The sequence below is a fragment of the Lissotriton helveticus genome, chromosome 6 (genome assembly GCF_964261635.1).
Source record: "Lissotriton helveticus chromosome 6, aLisHel1.1, whole genome shotgun sequence".
NCBI lineage: Eukaryota > Metazoa > Chordata > Amphibia > Caudata > Salamandridae > Lissotriton > Lissotriton helveticus.
Genome location: NC_136067.1, coordinates 1,936,824,991 through 1,936,843,060, shown reverse-complemented (window position 1 = coordinate 1,936,843,060; position 18,070 = coordinate 1,936,824,991). Strand labels below are relative to the sequence as shown.

At 44.6% G+C, this 18,070-nt stretch overlaps 1 protein-coding gene across 1 annotated transcript in view; it reads right to left on the bottom strand.

Annotated features, from left to right (window-relative positions):
* Nucleotides 1-18,070, bottom strand: part of LOC144761968 (fibrinogen-like protein 1) — a 128,174-nt gene that overhangs the window by 79,092 nt on the left and 31,012 nt on the right. The gene's annotated exons all lie outside the window — the stretch shown is intronic.

Genomic DNA, 18,070 nt, shown 5'->3' with positions numbered 1-18,070 from the left:
ATATTCCATTTTTCAAGGCTGATTAACTGACTAAGTCCATAACATTCCCCAATGTGATAAAGTTTGGACTGGAAATAGTAACTCTGAACTCTCCAAAGTCCAATACTTTTCCTGATGTGGTTAAGTTTGGACTGCGAATATTTATTTATTTACTTATTTATTTATTGCCATTTATAAAGCGCAACAAATACCCGTAGGCACCTTGGCGCTGGTTAATTTGCAGACTTCAGATCGATACTAAATGCTCCAACCGGTTACCTACTTGTTAAAAGTTATTGGGTGAACAGCCACGTCTTAAGTCTCTTACGAAACTGGAGGAGTGTAGAGCAAGTTCTAATGTCCTGGGGCAGGGTGTTCCAAAGTTTAGGGGCGGCGACCATAAAGCGACGATCACCCCATGACACTGTTTTAGCGCGAGGAACCACTAAGTGGTTACAATTGGAGGATCGAAGCTGACGAGAAGGTTGATATGGCAGCAGATGCTCTGTTAAGAAATGCGGGCCTTGCCTGTTTAGTGCTTTGTAGACTATATATAGTGACTTAAATTTGATCCTATTCTGGATCGTCAACCAGTGTAGTCGTGTGATAGCGTCCGAAATGGGCGCAAACTTTGGAATTCCAAAAAGCAGGCGTGCTGCCGCATTTTGTATCGACTGCAGTTTTCTCATAACTCTAATTTGGGTGTTTAAGAAAAGCCCATTGCAGTAATCCAGTGATGTTAAAACCAATGAACTAACCAAGGTTTTAATGGCGGCCGCTGGAAGATACGGACTAATTTTTCGGATCATGCGTAATTTATGGTGGGCTGTGGAGGCAACTTTATTGGCATGGTCCATGAAGTTTAGGCCGTCGTCGAAGGTGACTCCCAGGTTTCTTACTTTGGTTACTGGCTTAGGGGGAGCACCAAATGTGGAAGGCCACCAGACAGCAGATTAGTTCGGTGAGAAAGGTCCAAAAATCACAACCTCAGTTTTTTCTGAGTTGAGTTTCAGGCAATTTATTGCCATCCACTCTCCTATCTCTGTCAGTCCATTTTGGAAGCGTTGGGCAACTTCCCCTCCGTCACCCTTAATGGCCATAACCAATTGCGTGTCATCTGCGTATGAGGTTAGGCTCATCCCGTGTGCTTTGATGACATTGGCAAGGTCCGACACATAGATATTGAATAGTGTCGGACTCAGGGATGAGCCTTGAGGTACCCCACATGGCAGCGTCAGCTTGGCAGATTGATAAGGTCCAAGGGTGACGACGGCCTGGGTTCTATCGGAGAGAAACGAGGCGAGGAGGTCTCTTGCCATGAGGCAAATGCCCATCTTTTCGACACGATCGACCAAGATCTTGTGGTCGACCGTGTCGAAAGCGGCTGAGAGATCCAGCAGTACCAAAACTGCTGTCCCACCCTGGTCTCTTATTAGTCGCACATCATCAGAGGCTTTAATTAGGGCGGTTTCGGTACCATGGTATTTCCGAAATCCGAACTGAGTATCGTCCAGCAGTCTATGTGTCTCAATGTGTTCTGATAATTGCATATTCATGGCCTTTTCCACCACTTTAGCTATAAAAGGCAAGCTGGCAATTGGCCGGTAGTTTTTTAACTCGGTCTTCTCCAGCCCAGGTTTCTTTAGGAGTGGTTTGAGCAATGTGGATTTTAAGGACTGAGGATATGTCCCAGAGCACAAGATTGAATTACATACTTGCGTCAGAACAGGTATGATTGAATCCATCACCGGAGGGAGAACCGAGAATGGACAAGGATCCAACATAGATCCAGTTTTAATTGTGGAAACGATATTTAGAATATGGCCTTCAGTTAGTGGTTTAAAACAGGTAAAAAATGCAACTGAAGGTGTATTCGGGACAATGGGGATTGTTGTGACGGACTTGGTAAAAGTGGATGTAAAGGTGAAGGCTTGGTAGATGTCGTCAACTTTAGAAAAGAAAAAGTTGGCCAAAGCATCACACATAACTTGGGATGGAGGTGGAGTCAGGTCGAGGATATTGCCTGAAAGGGATTTAGTAATTTCGTATAATTTTTTGCTGGAGTTCTTTGCCTGCTCAATTTGATCCGAGTAAAAAGATTTTTTTGCCTTTATAATCATGGTTTTATAAACAGCCAGTGAGTCTTTGTAGCGGGTCCTGCTTACTTGGTCATAAGTCTTTCTCCATTGCCTTTCACAATGCCTGTTTTGTTGTTTTTGTTGTTTTAATTCATCCGTGTACCACGGTGCAGTTGGAATAGACCTGTTCTTGGATATTGACTTAGTAGGGACCAGGAGATTAGTGGTGTGGCCCAACCAGTCCTGGAATAGTTGTGTGTATAGTAGAGTCAGACGAAATCAACGGGCGTGTGCTGTCGAGCTGGTTTCTTAGGTCTGGCTGATTAATATTATGCCAGGCTTTAAAGGAACCCAGGCCAGGGGGAATGGTTGTCTTGTTCGAGGGTTTATTTATTGTCAGAGTGCAGAATACCACATAGTGGTCTGTCCATGGCATCGGTAGAATATCCGATACCTGGAGGCCCTGTACATTGGAAAAAATGCCATCTAAAATATGTCCCGCCCGATGAGTGGCTGATGTAACCAGTTGTTGAAGCCCCAAGGTTTCCATGTCTGAAATAAGAGCCGAGGTTTCTTTATGGTTGTTATCATCTAAGTGAAAATTCATATCGCCCAGCACCGTGAAGGAGTCCTCGAGCGCGAGTGACTCCAAAATTGTGCTTAGGCTGGCTAGAAAGTCTGTCTTGGCTCCTGGGGGTCGGTATAGAAGTAACCCCTTAAAATTGTAAAGGGGACTGAGTTTAATTGCGAACACTAGGGCCTCACATGAGATATCCGGGGTGTGTGAGATCTTAACCCCGAACCTTTCCCTGGCTATGATAGCGATCCCGCCACCCTTTTTTCTGGATCTATCCTGTCTGTAGGCTTTATAACCGCTAGGTGTGGCAATCACGACATCTGGTTCTGACGAGTCGTCAGTCCACGTCTCCATGATAAAAAGGATGTCCAGATTAAAATCAATTATGAGATCTGCTATTTCCTGACTATGTTTACATAGGGATCGTGCATTGATGAGGGCCATGGTCATCGAGACATCCATGCCTTTAGTATGCAGCTTTGTGTGGATTCTTTCACAGTTAGTTGATGTCGTAAGAAGGCAATGTGGACAACACCATACAACTTCCTTTGCAGTACTGGTTAGGTCTAATAATGTACAAGCCGGGTCTATAGGCGGTCTGAGACTGAGCAAGGAAGAGTGAGTGTAGACCAAATGGCGATTTTTAGAAATTGGACCAGGGGTCATGGCCCTCGGCCCGGTCCAGGCGCGGACGGGCGCAGACGGGCTTGCCTTTGGCGCGCCTTCCGCGCGCCGCCGGCGCGCCCGCTGCGCGGACGGGATGGTCTGATGATTATATTCATGATTGGGCAGAGGAGGGTGGGAGGGCTCGAGCAGCTACACCGCTGACCTTCCCTCTGCAAGATGGCGACTGAGGAGGGTCAGGTGAAGTCCCAGCGCCTGGTTACCGCCGCGCTGTGACGGCCAGCTGAGTGGGCAGCCTCTGGGCGAAGCAAATCTCACCCCGAGGTAGAACAAACAAATTTAAAAATGTTCTGAATAAAATATTTTACAGTTTTTAAAACACATAATTTTTAGGTCAAAGACGTGCTGATACTGCGAGGTTGAAGTAGGTAAAGGGTACAGCAAGATTCCCCTGGCTTCCGCCTCAGGGGAGAAAGTGCAAATTACTCGAGAGCAAACAAAGCCACCCTTAAGTATCCTGGGAGGGCGGGAGGGCTCGAGCAGCTACACCGCTGACCTTCCCTCTGCAAGATGGCGGCTGAGGAGGGTCAGGTGAAGTCCCAGCGCCTGGTTACCGCCGCGCTGTGACGGCCAGCTGAGTGGGCAGCCTCTGGGCGAAGCAAATCTCACCCCGAGGTAGAACAAACAAATTTAAAAATGTACTGAATAAAATATTTTACAGTTTTTAAAATACGTAATTTTTAGGTCAAAGACGTGCTGATACTGCGAGGTTGAAGTAGGTAAAGGGTACAGCAAGATTCCCCCGGCTTCCGCCTCAGGGGAGAAAGTGCAAATTACTCGAGAGCAAACAAAGCCACCCTTAAGTATCCTGGGAGGGCGGGAGGGCTTGAGCAGCTACACCGCTGACCTTCCCTCTGCAAGATGGCGGCTGAGGAGGGTCAGGTGAAGTCCCAGCGCCTGGTTACCGCCGCGCTGTGACGGCCAGCTGAGTGGGCAACCTCTGGGCGAAGCAAATCTCACCCCGAGGTAGAACAAACAAATTAAAAAATGTACTGAATAAAATATTTTACAGTTTTTAAAACACGTAATTTTTAGGTCAAAGACGTGCTGATACTGCGAGGTTGAAGTAGGTAAAGGGTACAGCAAGATTCCCCCGGCTTCCGCCTCAGGGGAGAAAGTGCATATTAAGCCTGATCCCTTGTAAAGTGTAACACATTCATGAATGTGGTTAAGTTTGGAATGAGAAAAGTATATCTGATCCCCTGTGAAATTCAACACTTTTCCCAATGTTGTTACGTTTCGAGTGGGGATAGTAAATATGACCCCTAGTAGAGTCCAAAGCTTTCCTCAATGTGGCTTTGGTTGGAAAGGGAATAGTTACTCTGAACCCCGCAAAGTCCCACACTTTCCCCATTGTAGTTAAACTTGGACTGTGAAAAGTAAATCTGAACCCCTGCAAAGTTCAACACCATCCCCAATGTGGCTATGTTTGGAGTGAGAATAGTACATTTGATACTTTGTAAAGCCAAAAGCTTTCCTGAACGTCACTAAATTTGAAGTAGAAAAAGTTAATCTCATCCACTCAATTTCAAAGTGTCAATAGTATATCTGACCCCTCCCAATGCAAAGTTCAACAGGTTCCATGTAAAGTCAAAAGCTTTCCTGAACGTGGTTCAATTTGGAGTGAAAATAGTAAATCTGACCCTCTCAAACTCCAACACTTTCCCCAATGTGGTTACATTTAATTTGGGAGCAATGTATCCGACCCCTGCAAAGTTCAAAACTTACCCAATTTGGTTACGTTTGGAGTGGGGATACTAAATCTGACCCCGCAAAGTCTGACACTTTCCCCAATCAGATTAAGTCTGGAATAGGAATAGTAAATCTGACCTCCACAAAGGTCAACCCTTTCCTAAACGTGTCAGGGTTTTTAGTGTAAAGTGGGTAAATGTCTGGTGGAACAGTAAATCCGAACCCTCCAAAGTCCAAAACTTTCCCCTGCGGGGTTAGGTTTGGAGTGGGAATAGTAAACCTGCCCCCCCCCCCCAAAGTCCTTACCCCCATTTGGCTAAATCTCACTCCTATAGTTTAAAATGTACCCCAATATGGTGAGGTTGGGAGTGGAAATATTAAACCTAATCACCTGCAAAGTTCAACATTTTACCCAATGTGACTAAGTTTGGAATAGAAATAGTAAATTTGACCTCCATAAAATCTACACACTTACCCAATCTGTTTGAAGTGCGATTAGACTCCAAAGTCCAATACTTTCCCCATTGTGGCTTTCATTGGATTAGAAATAGTTAATCTAGATTCCTTAAAGAGTAACTGTAGTAATATTTTTAATTTTGTAGTTTACATACATATAGTAAATTTTACTATGAAATATTTACTTATATACTTATTAACTATACTTTTTCACATTATTTAGTTATGCATGTTTTCTAAACACATCTTTTAATGTATAACAATTTTAAAAACAATGTTTCAATATTCACAATTGCATTGTAACATATTTTTAAAAATGTGTTTTTAGTACAAAAAATGTTTTGTACATAAACTTGTATACCTTTTTACATAAATATTTCTACAATTTATTTAAATGATATACACACTCATTAACATTTTTTTTTTAATGTGTAAAATATATTTATATATATATATATATATATATATATATATATATATATATATATATATATATATATATATAAATACTTATGTGATCAAGGGCTTTTCACGCCCGAAACGCGTCATCTGTTAAGACTTGCCAACAAAGAAATAAACAGAACATCTTGCCGAATCCGAGTGGTCTGTTCTCCTTCTTCACCGGCGCTTCCAGGCTGGAGGTGGTTTGGAGAGTTGTTAATTGATATATATACTTATATATATATATTACCTACTGGCGGTCGCCAGTAGGTATATATAGTTAGGATTTTTTCTCTATGGGATTTTTGAAAATTCTATGTCTAATAACTTTGGCGTTTGTGGACGGAATTGGCTGAAATTTTCAGGAAAATGGCACATTTTGTTTCTGAGCAGCCCTTGAAAATTTGGGGGGGGTTCGTCAAGGGGGGGCCGAGAAAAAAGGGGGGGTCCCAAAACGTGTTTTTAACATTGAGTTTTCCATAGGGCGGTTGGCCTCACTTTTAGCCCGAACGGCTGAATGGATTTGCACGAAACTTGGCAAAATTGTAGGGACTGGTAGCCCGATGTGCCTTTGCTAGGTCTCAATATATGTGCTCCAGTGGATTTTGAGAAATTAACGTTCAAAAAAAGATATATATCTGTAACAGCGGACCGGGCAGCGCTCCGGTTCGCGGACTTTACGCGTAACGGAACTTCGCGTAGCGAAGCTGATTGGCTCTCCGGCGTCTGTGAACATTCCAAACAGTCCGTAGTGGCCGCCATCTTGTCTTTCGGTAGGATCGAGAGACAAGAGGAGGCCAAAGCGAAGGTGCAAATGACCATAAGGGGGCATAGTAGATCCTCGCTGACCCCCTAGGTTTGATGTGGAGGTTTTAAAAGGGTCCCGCGGGGCAAAAAAAAAAAATAATAATAATAATCGAACGGCTGAATGGATTTGCACGAAACTTGGTAAAATATTAGGGACTGGTAGCCCGATGTGCCTTTGCTAGGTCTCAATATATGTGCTCCAGTGGATTTTGAGAAATTAACGTTCAAAAAAAGATATATATCTGTAACAGCGCTCCGCTTCGCGTAACCGAGGTTTGCGAAGCTGATTGGTTCTCCGGCGTCTGTAAACATTGCAAACAGTCCGTAGCGGCCGCCATCTTGTCTCTCGATAGGATCGAGAGACAAGAGGAGGCCAAAGCGAAGGGGCAAATGACTATAAGGGGGCATAGTAGATCCTCCTTGACCTCTTAGGTTTGATGTGGAGGTTTTAAAAGGGCCCCGCGGGGAAAAAAAAAATAATAATAATAATCGAACGGCTGAATGGATTTGCACGAAACTTGGCAAAATTGTAGGGACTGGTAGCTCGATGTGCCTTTGCTAGGTCTCAATATATGTGCTTCAGTGGATTTTGAGAAATTAACGTTCAAAAACAAGATATATATCTGTAACAGCGCTCCGCTTCGCGGAGATAAAATTATATCTGTATTACCTAGCTGTTGCTAACACCAGTTAGCGACGGCTAGTAGGAGATAGCGACCATCTTGAGCCCCACTTTGCATGTGAGTGATATTTATCACTAATGACATGCAAAGTGGGCATGCCAAGATGTTAGCGACTGGAAACAGTCGCTAACATCGCTATCTCCTATTATCAACTTTTGGAAATATTCGAGATAAGCGCGAATATCTCCAAAAGCTAGCACCTGCCCTGAGCAGTTCTTAGCCATGTTATCCAATGGGATGTGGATAACACCCACGCACTCACCCACGCACACAAAGCCCTACACGACCAAGGCCCGAGCTACCTCAACAGTCGAGTCAACTTCTACGCTCCGAAACGCCACCTCCGATCAGCCAACCACGCCCTCGCCGCCGTCCCCCGCATCCGAAGAGCGACGACAGGAGGAAGGTCCTTCTCCTACCTGGCCGCCAAGACCTGGAACTCCCTCCCGACCGACCTGCGCCTGACCCAAGACCACCTCTCCTTCAGGAAGAAGCTGAAGACCTGGCTGTTCGAGCAGTAGCGGCACCCCCCACCCCCCCCCCCCCCCAGCGCCTTGAGACCCTACGGGTATGTAGCGCGCTCTATAAGTGCCACTGATTGATTGATAACATGGCTAAGAGCATTAGCTCGGTAATGCGTGAATATCGCTGAGTTTTCAGCGATATTAATGCATTGCGGTCGTTTATTATCGTATTTGCGATAAACCTTGATAATAGCAAGGTTTATCTGCGATAATTTCTGACGATGCTTAGCGGTAAAAAAATCGTTGCTAAGCATCGTTAGGGATAAATATCGCTTAACTTTGGTAATATGCCCCAACGTCTGTTAACGTTCGATTCGAAGGAAATCAGGAAGTGTTGAAAAACATTGTCTGCGCCATCTTGTCTTTTTTCAAATGCCACACTTTTGTCGTGCACGGCAGCCATTTTAGATGCCTTGACCAGACCCACTCTGTGCACGCTGTCGATCCTTAGCATGGCTCCCCACCCTCGCAAGCATCTCCCCCAGGCAGTGGTCACCCCCGCTCTCTGTCTTATGCATGGGTAATAAACCTCCCCCCATCTGCGCTTCTCTTCCCTGAGAATCACACCCTGTGCCCGCCCGACACCTCCCTTTCGCCCTATTCACTACCGCACCCTCTGACACTCCTTTTCCTCTGTGTCCGATTGTCCAGGCTGGTCCTAGGGTATCAGCTAGCCCTGCAGATGTAGTTTATGGCCCCAGCTGTAAAGAATCACCCCTCTTCAAAGGAGTTATAGTAGATCAAGGCCCACACTCGATGAGATCCGTCACAGCAGACGCGTTCCTATTATCTGAAAACCATCCTGTATTGTGATTGGGGAGGGGACCGAGCCTGAAGCGGAAGATTCCAGGGATGACTCTTTGTACATCAAAGTTTTTACAATTATGTGTCACATTAAAAATATATAGCACTCCGACAAAGTAGTAAGATTATAAAACTTTAATAACTTATAAATATATACAAGAAAACAAAAATAGTAATAACATATAAACATTTTTAGGGAAAAACAACGAAGTAGCGGTCGGCTGTGCGAATAGTCCCAACGCAGCACAACGTCCAGATTTCCGGCGTGGGACGTCGCGGGGGGTGGGTCATCAGTAGCAAACTGTTGTGCGAATAGTTCCAAGGCAGCAGAACGATGGCACCAAGGTGATGTCCAGTAAGTTGCCGCACTGGTTTTGGTATCCTACAATGCTGCTCCGAATAACGGCGTGGGGCGCCCCGGGGGAGGCGGCGTGAACGGGCCTCTCCAGGTGGAGTGTCATCTGTTGTAGTGGGGCGCCCCTTTACCGTTTCAGTTGCCATTCCGTCCGTTTTTGGTCCACTGTGTCAAAATCCGCCATTCAGCTGAGTTGCGCCCACTCTTGCGGTGCAGCGATAGGCGGCTGTCACAGGACTCTCAAAATGGCGGCAGGCTCTTTCCTCTTTGGGCCTGGTCCACTGAAATGGCCCTGGGACACCTTGGAAATCGGACGCTTGTCTGCTAGGTCTTGGACCCCATTCTCGAAAGCGTCCCCTCCGCCTTGAGGATTCATCAAAAGTTTTGGGGGCCCCCGACTCCTGTAGGCTTCTGGTGGGGAGCGGTTGCCATGATTGCTCGCGGAATGACCACGACGGAGCTACGAGATGGTGGTGCTCTCATGCTGACGCCAGCTTCAGTCTGAAACATCCAGAAACAAGGTGGGGCTTTCATCGTTTGGGAAAAAAAAAAAGTTTTCATCCAATGAAAAGTGTTGTTTTTAGGTCATATGATCAAGCCTTCCATCATTAGGAAACCAAAAGTAAAATGAACCAATGAAAAGTTTTATAAACAAGTCACATGACCTGTTATGCGGCATAGGGTATAAAATGCGGAGAAAATACGTTGGCACGTGAGGCGGCGTCAGTAGCGGACCGATGTGCGAATAGGCCGAAGGCAATACAACGCGCCAAGATCCGGATGGCACCGAGGTGGTGTCCAGCAAGTTGCAGCACTGGTGTGGCCATCCTACAATGCTGAAAGTCGGCGTGGGGCGCCCCGTTGGCCTGTGAGTTTGCGTCAGTAGCGGACCGATGTGCGAATAGGCCGAAGGCAGCACAACGCGCCAAGATCCGGATGGTACCGAGGTGGTGTCTAGTAAGTTGCCGCACTGGTGTGGCCATCCTACAATGTTGAAAGTCGGCGTGGGGTGCCCCGTTGGCCTGTGAGATGGCGGCAGTAGCGGACCGATGTGCGAATGGGGCCAAAGGCAGTGCAACAATATTTTCTGACTGACACCACAAGGCGCTGAGATGCCAAGATCCGGATGGCACCGAGGTGATGTCTAAGTTGCGGACCGATGTGCGAATGGGGCCAAAGGCAGCGCAACAATATTTTCTGTATGGAAGATACCACTAGGCGTTGAGATGCCAAGATCCGGATGGCACCGAGGTGATGTCTAGCAAGTTGCTGTACTGGTGTGGTCATCCTACAATGTTGAAAGTCGGCGTGGGGCGCCCCGTTGGCCTGTGAGATGGCGGCAGTAGCGGACCGATGTGCGAATGGGGCCAAAGGCAGCGCAACAATATTTTCTGACTGACACCACAAGGCGCTGAGATGCCAAGATCCGGATGGCACCGAGGTGATGTCTAAGTTGCGGACCGATGTGCGAATGGGGCCAAAGGCAGCACAACAATATTTTCTGTATGGAAGATACCACTAGGCGTTGAGATGCCAAGATCCGGATGGCACCGAGGTGATGTCTAGCAAGTTGCTGTACTGGTGTGGTCATCCTACAATGCTGAAACTCGGCGTGGGGCACCCCATTAGTCTGTGAGATGGCGTCGGTAGCGGACCGATGTGCGAATAGGCCGAAGGCAGCAGAACGCGCCAAGATCCGGATGTCACCGTGGTGGTTTCATAGTTGAGAGGCACTTCATCTGCAGTGGGGCGCCGAGATCCGGATGGCACCGAGGTGATGTCTAGCAAGTTGCTGTACTGGTGTGGTCATCCTACAATGCTGAAACTCGGCGTGGGGCGCCCCATTAGCCTGTGAGATGGCGTCAGTAGCGGACCGATGTGCGAATAGGCCGAAGGCAGCACAACGCGCCAAGATCCGGATGTCACCGTGGTGGTTTCATAGTTGAGAGGCACTTCATCTGCAGTGGGGCGCCGAGATCCGGATGGCACCGAGGTGATGTCTAGCAAGTTGCTGTACTGGTGTGGTCATCCTACAATGCTGAAAGTCGGCGTGGGGCGCCCCATTAGCCTGTGAGATGGCGTCAGTAGCGGACCGATGTGCGAATGGGGCCAAAGGCAGCGCAACAATATTTTCTGTATGGAAGATACCACTAGGCGTTGAGATGCCAAGATCCGGATGGCACCGAGGTAATGTCTAGCAAGTTGCTGTACTGGTGTGGTCATCCTACAATGCTGAAACTCGGCGTGGGGCGCCCCATTAGTCTGTGAGATGGCGTCAGTAGCGGACCGATGTGCGAATAGGCCGAAGGCAGCACAACGCGCCAAGATCCGGATGTCACCGTGGTGGTTTCATAGTTGAGAGGCACTTCATCTGCAGTGGGGCGCCGAGATCCGGATGGCACCGAGGTGATGTCTAGCAAGTTGCTGTACTGGTGTGGTCATCCTACAATGCTGAAACTCGGCGTGGGGCGCCCCATTAGCCTGTGAGATGGCGTCAGTAGCGGACCGATGTGCGAATAGGCCGAAGGCAGCACAACGCGCCAAGATCCGGATGTCACCGTGGTGGTTTCATAGTTGAGAGGCACTTCATCTGCAGTGGGGCGCCGAGATCCGGATGGCACCGAGGTGATGTCTAGCAAGTTGCTGTACTGGTGTGGTCATCCTACAATGCTGAAAGTCGGTGTGGGGCGCCCCATTAGCCTGTGAGATGGCGTCAGAAGCGGACCGATGTGCAAATGGGGCCAAAGGCAGCGCAACAATATTTTCTGAAGAGAAGACACCAAAAGGCGCTGAGATTCCAAGATCCGGATGGCATCGAGGTGGTGTCTAGCAAGCTATGCAGTTGAGTTGTGTGCGCACTTGCGGCGAATAGGTCGAAGGCAGCATAACAATGTTTTCTGAATAGAAGACACCACAAGGCGTTGAGATTCGGTTACCACCGAGGTGATGTCTAGCAAGTTGCCGCACTGGTGTGGCCATCCTACAATACTGCCCTGAATAACGGCGTGGGGTGCCCGAAGGGGGGGGGGGGGGAGGCGGCGTGAACGGGCCTTCCTAGGTGGAGGCTCGTCTGCTGTAGTGGGGCGCCCCTTTACCGTTTCAGTTGCCATTCAGCTGAGTTTCGGCTGCTCTTGATGCTACAGCGACAGGCGGCTGCAACAGGACTCTCAAAATGGCGGCCTGTTCTTTGGATTTGGGCCTGGTCCACTAAAATGGCCCTGGGACACCTTAGAACTCGGACGCTCGATTTTTTTTTCCTTTCCTGTACATGCAAAAAAAGGTAAATGCCCGGTACGTTACACGCTTCATCTGCCACGATGAACTCTCCAGAGGAACCGAAAAAAATATAGTTATGGTAACTATACCATGCATCGTCATATGGAGAGGTGGCACCAATTAATTATAGTGGTGCATAAAAGAGAGATTTGGAGGAGAACCCCTGACCTGCTAGTACATTCATCAAAGAAGTGGCACTGACAGCATCAGAGGCAAGGGAAACGGTCCCAAATATTTAGAAGAACTTTGGAAAGATTAAAATGACATGTTTAGATTGTGGCAAATTAATTTCATGTGGACAGATGAGTGTTACTCTAATAAATACAGCATATGAACATCATCATAGTCGATGGTTGGTAGAGACATTTTGACTATATCCTGGACCTGCCCGCCCTCGCCCAAAATGGCGCCGGAATAAATGGGACTCGCAACTCCTTGTTGTGTACTGGTTGCAGAACCTTGAAATCACGAGATACGTATGCAGTTTTGAAGCACATGGCGGGCGGGGACGAGAATTGATTGAATATTTCGACATCCCTATTGATATTAAGTTCTGATGTGTTATTGATTACTGTACTATTGAAAGTTCGAATTAACGTCACCCATGGTACTTGCCCGCAAATGTATATCTAGATAATTTTATTGTAACTGGCCCTGTCGTATTTTAATTATAAAATGTACGTCCACCGATTCCGTAACTGTTAGACACCTTAGTTCTTGCAACCTAATGGCCCGCCCGTTACGTTCCTCTACAGTGTAAATGTCTACTCATCATATACGATTACAGTTTGCTCCGTGGCCGGCCCACGTGGTTATAGGCTCGTATTTGTATAGTGAAATGTTCACAATAAAGGTTTTTAAAAGAAAACATGGTAGTAGTATATACATTGGTAAAGTTTTTAATAATAGTCACTGTTTTAGAATCATTAAAAGGCAAGTGAAATAAAGCAGACCAATTACATGAAGGGTAAAAGGTATAATACGAAGGAACGCAGTAAAGATAAATGGTCAAGGGCTGTTGTGTTTTCTATTCCTGGAACATAAAGTGATCGATAAGAATCTCATATTCAGGCGTATCGGCGACTAAGACAGCAGGTCGACCCTCTTTTGCTCAACGGCTCCGTCATGGGACGAAGAAACGCTCTTTATTTCGAAAAAAGAATATATTTTACTTGCAGGACAGTTGTAAATTTTCCGGGAAAGTACATTAGCCTGGAACATTATAACATATATTTAAGAAAAAATAATGTTCGGAAGTAATAAAAAGCGTAATTTTTAGGTCATATGACCAAGCCTTTCATCATTAGAATAAGAAAAGTAAAATGAACCAATGAAAAGTTTTATTAACAAGTCACATGACTTGTTATGCTTACGTTACGCGCTGCGCGCCCCGGATTACTTCCGGATGCGCTAACGCGGCGCGTCATATGACGCATTACGCGACAACGCAGGTCCAGAATATAGTCAAAATGTCTCCACCAACCAGCGGTCGGAACACAACCCCTTTCAGCAGGCTAAATAGTTCTGTTAAATGACAACAGAAGGGACAGGCAACAAGAACCATCAGTCAAAGAGGGGAGGGCTAATTCTTCTCTACCGGGTTACATTGGGGCGCTACCGGAACTGATCGAATTGGTAGTCTACAGTGTTTCTGGATGTTTCAGACTGAAGCTGGGGTTAGCATGAGAGCAGTACCATTTCGTAGCTCCGTCGTGGCCATTCCGCAACCAATCATGGCAGCCGCTCTTTATCGTTATTTTGGGCGGGGTGGGTGGCGGAGCCGAGCTGTTTTGCAGCCATCATTGTGTGGAGTTCAGTTCATCTCACTAGTTTTGTATTTGTCATGAGGGGTTGTTCCTAATGTTTCTATTTTAGCGAGGTCAAAAAGAGATCCCGTTAGTGGCCTACTGATTTTGCTCGATTCCTTTTCTTTTTTTTTTTTTACACGATTTTTCGTTATCTGCAAAGACTAAACAGAGTATTGCGACTCTGTGTTTGTTTGTAAATAGAGAATGAACCAAAGAGAACCAATTCTAAAACAGTAAATACTTGGATAACAATCAATCAAATGGAGAGAGAAGCAGGCACGACGTATTACAACGGGGGCAAAGGCCTGCGTTAACTACCCTTCACTATGTGCAAAGAGAGAGTACTCCTAATAGAAATGAGGGGGGGGGGCACCATTCAAAGCAGATCAGTGTGCATAAACACGAAAATGTTTTCACTTACCACGTACTTGACATTCGACAGCTTATGATATTTGCTATTAAAAAACCATTGAAATTCACTGAAAAAACCATAGGTTATAGACCATATATAGTTAGGAATTAGCATTTAAAAAACCTTATTTTACTCACACAAAACCATTGAAATTCCATATAAAGTTAGTTGCACTAACTATATATCGCGCACCCCCAATCCACTGCTGATGATGTCACATATTACATCATTCATGACATGGTCAGTGACATCACTGATGACATCACTGATGACATCTCAAATGACATCACTGTTGACATCATCCAGTGACTGTGTGTTTCTGTAAAGTTTAAATATGTTTTACATATTGAAGAATGAGTAGATGTAGAAGTGTCTGGATGAAGGATTTAGTAGGTGCGTGACTGACTGTATGAGTGAGTGATTAAATGTGTCTCACTGAGTGCATGGGTTAGTGACTAAACTGTCTTAATTTGTGCATCATTATGTCTGTTGTTCTGTAAACTGCTGCATGTGTTGGTCAGTAGCTATATGAGTAACTATATGGGTTATTGATTGATTGCCCAAGTATTTGTATGGGAGACTGAGTGTGTGTGTGGCTGGCTGGGAGGTGTGTGACTCTGTGCAGATCAATGTGTACTTGTATCAATGATTGTATAAGAGAGTAAGTATGTGTTAGTATATGTTTCAAAATGTAAGGTGCTCTATGTTTAACTGTATAGATTAGAAAATGGAAGTGTGATTGATTATTTACAGGACTGACTAGGTGTGTGAGTAACTCCATGGATGAGTGACAGAGTGTGAGAGTCTGTATAGGTGTATGAGTGCATATGATAGTGTTGTAAAGATGAGTGATTGTATGTATGAATGATTGTATGGGTAAATGAGTGAATTTGTGTGTAAACATAGGAATCACTGAGTGCGTATGTAGTAACTAGTATTGGTGTGTCAATGGTTTCAAAAATTATAGTCTGTATTTAACACTGGGTGTAACAGAGGTTATATTAAAGTGTGAGGAGATGCATTGTATTGTCACATGAATGATATCATCAGTGATGTGGTCATTGATGTCAAATGAGATGTCATCAGTGATGTCATCAGTGATGTCATTTGAGATGTCATCAGTGATGTCATTTGAGATGTTATCAGTGATGTCATTTCAGATGTCATCAGTGATGTCATCAGTGATGTCATTTGAGATGTCATCAGTGATGTCATCAGTGATGTCACTGACCATGTCATGAATGATGTAATATGTGACATCATCAGCAGTGGATTGCGGGTGCGCGATATATAGTTAGTGCAACTAACTATATATGGAATTTCAATGGTTTTGTGTGAGTAAAATAAGGTTTTTTAAATGCCAATTCCTAACTATATATGGTCTATAACCTATGGTTTTTTCAGTGAATATATATATATATATATATATATGTATTTAACATTTTATTTTAAAAAAATCAACAGAATAATTTTGTGTAAAATTGTTCCCTTTTTTTATTACATTACAAAAAATAAATGTTTTACTACCCTGGTTTGCTGTGGTATGTAAGCAATTTTCTATGTTCATTTTCTAACCGTTTTCATGATTTTGTAGCCTGTCTTCATCATTGTGGACTTTGTGGTTGGAGTTTCTTCTGCCTACTGCTCAGCATAGGTAAAAGTAACTTACAGTTACTTTCTAATGGTTTAATCTTTGGGCGAAGGTGTTAAGAGTTAGTAACGCTAGCATTTGTGAGTTAATGTTATTTTACTATGTTGTTTGTTAGTGTAGTCTAGATTAGCTCTTGTAGGTTATTGCTGGTGGCTTTACTGTAATTTACCATATTTTTATGGATTTCGTATGTAATTTCTATGAATGTATAAGTGCTTCTGATGATTTTCTACTGTGCTGTGTTTTATTTGTGGGTTGTAAATGTTGTTTGGGTGGGTTTATATCTTTTACTTTACAGATTTTTATTTCAGATATTGGGAATTATTTTTAATCTGGATTTTGTTTTCAAGGAAAAATAGTTGGTTATTTATAATCATTTTTTTCTCTTTTGTTGTTTTTTTGGTTTTCCTCAAGAATGTACTCAGTTTTTCCATATTTGTTCGTTATTGGATGGATTCCCTAGGTTAGTAAAGTCGTATTGGGTCTTATATTTTGGCATGGTTAATTTTTGCATTTTGAGGATTTTTTTATGTATACTTTTTTGGAATCGCTTTTTTCGGGTCTTGATTTTATTTACAAGGACTTCAGGAATTAAGTTGTGAGCATAATTTTAATTTATATGATTATATTATTGGTGGGAAATATTATTTTGTTGATGCTGTTTATGTTATATTATTATGTAACAATATGCTTTTTTATTGTGTGTGTAAGAGATAGAGAAATATTTGATTACTTAAATTAAACCTGGCTTTAACTAACTTCAAGGCAGAGGATCTTTGGGCCTTAACTCTTTTACAACCCGCTTTCAACAGTCATAAATTCAACAGGGTAAAAGATCTCATGCCTCACGGACAACACTGTGCTGTTCAAGAGATCTCATGCATGGATGATAATAGGTTCATATGGTCTCCTCAATCAATCAATTATACTTAGGGTCCCTGCTTGGCCTAAAGTCCAAGCTCAAGTTGTTAAATCTTCAGCTAGGCGATTTTCAAACTTGCTTTAACACCCCTGCTCGGAGGAAATCATCTGCTGAGATCTCATGTTGGCTTTGTAATTATCATTTGCCATATTGTCTGTACCTGCCCATCTCTAATAATGGAATAGAAAGAAATGTTGAAACAGTTCTTTACAAGGACCAGCATACGTCCATGCAGCAGCGATTACAACTTGCCTTCAAGGAGAGGATGCAATGTTCTGTGGGAAATTGCTCAAGTTTATGATTGAGGATTCAACATTAGCAAAGACAGAGTAATAAAAGGAGTATTCAGCATGTGTTTCCTGGTTGTCTTTTCATTTAACAAATAGATATCTTCCTTTTTGGACCACATGATGGAAGAACCACAGCCAAAGCACTAAGCACCTTTTCCCAGAAGAATCGCATAAGGACAGCCATTTCTTTTTAGGGGCCGATGATGATGTTGTTAGGAAAGCATTCCCCACGAATCGGGTTAGGAATGCTTTCCTAACGATTTGTATTTAGGGAGTCCTACCGACCGATTATGATGTATCCAGATGCTTATCGACTTGGTTTGGTCAGATTCCCATTGACTTCAATGGGAGCCTTTGTACCCATTGAAAAAAGGAGTGGTTGGGGAAAACCTTGCACCCTGCGGCGGGCACCCCATGGTATCTGCCACATTGCACATGGTTGGGAAGAGGGATCCCTTGGGTACCCCCACGGGCCACATTCGGTCACCTCCAGGTGAAGAGGGGCTCGCAACGGGCCCCCAAAGACCAATTCCCAAAGCTGTTTTGTCTTGGGCAAACCGATTTGGAAAGCTGTCCAAATCGTCATCGCACTCGCTCGTTTGGACACCGTCTCATTGGACTGTACAGTTTG